The following is a 3,920-nucleotide window of genomic DNA, read 5'->3' as shown; positions in this document are numbered from 1 at the left end:
GTACCATGGACTGCTAAAAGAACTAACAAATCCATCCTGGAAGAAGTGCAGCCAGAATGCTCCTTGGAAGCAAGAATGGCCAGACTTTCTCACATCTACTTTGGTCATATTGTCAGAAGGGAGCATTCCCTGGAGAAGGATATCATGCTTGGTAAAGTGGAAGGTCAGTGAAAAAGGGGAAGGCCCTCAAGGAGATGGGTTGACCCAGTGGCTGCAACAATGGGCTCAGGTATAGTAAGCTTTATGAGGCTGGTGAAGGACTGGGCAGTGTTTCCTTTAGTTGTACATAGGGTCTCTGAGTCAGAGCCAACTCGACAGCATCTCACAACATAAATCCAGGATCCAATCCAAAATCACTTATTGTACTTAGTTGTCATGCTAACATTGTTAGCATGAGGCACATGTCAACATTTCTTATGCTGGGTACTGTTAATTCTTACCACTTGGTTTAGATGGTATTTGCCATTTTTCTCTGCTGTAAGGTTATTTAATGCATGTTTTGCACTTATTAATTAATGAGTAATTGAGTAATTTTGGGGGGATGCTATAAGACTCTGAATATCCTGCTCCTTATCAAACTTTCCCCACCAGTTTTGGCGTCCTTAGGTGACACTTGCCTTTATCAGTTATTTCCACAATGGTTGCCAAATGGTCATTTATCAAGTTCTGTCATTCCTTTAGACTTCTTGAGTGGTGCAAAAAATGAACACACTCAACTGCTAACCAAAAGTTTGCAGGTTCCAGTTTACCCTGAGGCACCTGGCAATCTACTTCTGAAAAATGAGCCAACGAAAACTTAATGGAGCACAGTTCTATTCTGACACACTAGGGTCATCAGGAGCTGGAATCAACTTGGTAGCCAGAGCTTCCAAATGGTGGTGTTGGTAGATATTATTCCTCATATGTTTATTAGCTTGCATTCTTCCCTAAGGTAGAACTTTCCCTTTTCTTCCATCTGTCTGTCTGTCTATCTATCCTCTGTCATCTATCTCTCTACCTTCTTCTTCATCATTATGTATTTATTAATTAGTATTAACTAAAATCCCTGTTTTACTCAGTGGGTTACAATCCATTATCATCATTGTATGTCTTGATGATAAAATTGTCTCAGTCTTTGCCAGTGAAAGTGCCTTTAAACTCTCTGTTGTTGTTGTTATGTGCCACTACTATGTTCTTTTGACTAATCCCTGAAATCCTTTGAACATTTCTTACTTTCTGGAACAAAATGTTCCTGGCTTATATCATTGTTTCCCTGTACCAGCCCTGTATTCAACCATTTCCTCAGGAACCCTTGGTTTCTTTTAGTAGAGAATCTAGGATGCTTTTTGCTACTGGAGTGCCATTGTATTTAGGCCACAGACAAAGCTAGGAAACATGCATGTATACACATACACATGCACACTTACATTTGTATTTTGCTATTTGTGTATATTGAAAACCATGAACCTACGCTGACATTTTCAATTCCAGTTCAGTACAGCAAAGTTAATTTCAGCATTCCCTCTTTCCACATTCATAATTCTTTTCTCTAACAGTGAAAAACCTGGCTTCCATTATCCCCAGCTTATTTTCTTATATGTCCAATACCCCTAATTAACCAATATCCTGATCATACAAGCTTTTTCCTCAAGACCTCACCCTGCCAACTGTGTCCCACCCTGCTGGAGCACCAGGTGATGCTCATCTCTAACCAAGAGGATGGAAGGAGGAAGTAAAAACTTTATTCCCTCTGCATTATTAATTACCAACATTACCTAGAGATAAAGAAAGAAAAACATGAAATGCTAGTGAAAAATTTTCACATGCACTAGGTATTAAACATACGCAACTTCAAATAGCTTTCTTGATTCACATTTACCATGATATTTTTCTTGTTATATGGTATTTGGTTCTAGTGTATATTTATAAAAATCTTCATTAGAAGTACAAATCGCAATTTAAATACATTTAAACAAATCCTAATAATTTCATAATCCAATTAAAATGTATGATTGATGGATTAATTTAAAGCAAAAGGTATTTCATTAATAAAGAAATTACAGAATGTGTAATACTACTGAAGTAGCTGCACTTCTGGCTTCTCTGAAGCAAAGGCAAAGTCAAAAAAAAAAAAACCTCACCAAAAAGCAGTTGCCACAGAGTCCATTCCTACCCATAGCAGCCTAATGGGTGTCAATGGCTGATTTTTCAGGAGTAGATAGATCACTAGGCCTTTCTTTCAAGGTAGCTTTGATGGACTGGAACCTCCAAACTTTTGGTTAGCACACTAGCAGGTTAACTGTTGGCACTACCCAGGATTCTAAAGCAATGTTATTTACATCATAAAGCTGAATTTCCACCATTGTCTCTTCTTTTCCCTCTAAGAAGTATCTCTCTTTCTAAGCATATGATGTACTGAAAAATATGATAAATCTCTTTAACTCATCTGGGTCCTCAAGATGTTCTGTGAATCTCTCTTCTTTTAATAAATGGCGATGAGGTTCTCATTTATTAATGCTGTTTGTTAAGAGGGGTAGAAAATTTAGAAAGAAGAAAGAAAAAGTAATTTTACTTCTTTCCATTCACCTTTCTTCATTTTAGAGTGATCATGAAAAAACAAAACAAAACGGAACGACCTCCAAAACAGTTGCCATCTAAGGTGCAGCTAATGGTCTCCTATCGTTGGAAGCGAAAAAGAGTGCAAAAAAACAAGGGCATTTGGAAACAATCAGCCCAAGGACATGATGGACCTCAAGACCAGAAGAACTAGATGGTGCCTGGCTACCAATGCCAACCACTCAGGAAAGGATCAAATCTGGAGATCCTGGATAGAGTGGGAGGGAAAACGTGGAACAAAATCCAAAAACTCAATAATGACCAGAATTACTGGTTGAATGGAGTCTGGTGAGACCCCCAATACCATCGTCCTGGGATATGTTCTGGGCCTGGAATAAAACTCACTCCCTGGGGCTGGCTCTCAGCGCAATAGGGAAACAAACAAACAAACAAACAACAGTTGCCATGGAGTTGACTCTGACTCATGGTGACCCTATGTTTGTCAGAGTAGAACTCTGCTCCATAGAGTGTTTAGTGGCTGATGTTTTGGAAGTAGATTACCAGAACTTTCTTCCAATCTACCTGTGGGTAGGCTGGAACCATCAACCTTTTGGTTAGAAGCTGAGTGTGTTAATTATTTGCGCCATCAGGTAAATGAATATGGGACACAGATACTTTGGTGCATAAAAGTTTATATCACTACAAGTAAATCTCTGAGGTAAATATTTTTGGTAGACCTACATTTCCAAATCATTGTCATAATATGTGGAGAAGCTTAGGAAGAGTTTATAAAATTCTTTTGACAAAATCTGTAATCTTGTGTCAGCAGATTACAGTTCACACTGTCACAATGTGTTTTTAACTAGTGTTTGCAATCTATTTCAAAGGAAATATAGTGATCCTACATTTTCACATTCATTGGATATAATTTTTCCAGTTAAATGTGTTAAAACAAATTGAGTCCTTAGAATAGCAATTACAATTACTCTGAGTTTGTTATTCTACTGCTTGACTTTTCATGTGTTTATTTTTTTCCTAAAATCCTGAGAACATTCTGTCTATCTGAAATGGAAAATTTAGTTTGGGAGAATGTTAATTGCCATCAAAGAAATTAGAGTAAATAATTAAGAACATAATGTTGAAGTTTGGTTATTGTCTATTACAATATCTATACACCATTATTTTTGTTTCAGTACTTAGGTAGGTATGGGATTGTATGTTTTAGAACTTTGCTAATAGAGGAGCTTTTGGGAGTACATTAGTAGATTGGTATCTAAGAAGGATTTGGAGATTTTTTTTTTTTTTTTAAACTAGGGCTCCAGATTACAGATTGGTAACTTGATGACATATGTACTCTATGTACAGAATGTTCTTTTGGAACTAAC

This window comes from Orycteropus afer, unplaced genomic scaffold (assembly GCF_000298275.1).
Source record: "Orycteropus afer afer isolate SDZICR_OR568_19922 unplaced genomic scaffold, OryAfe1.0 scaffold00005, whole genome shotgun sequence".
Classification (NCBI taxonomy): domain Eukaryota; kingdom Metazoa; phylum Chordata; class Mammalia; order Tubulidentata; family Orycteropodidae; genus Orycteropus; species Orycteropus afer.
This window is presented reverse-complemented; position numbering follows the sequence as displayed.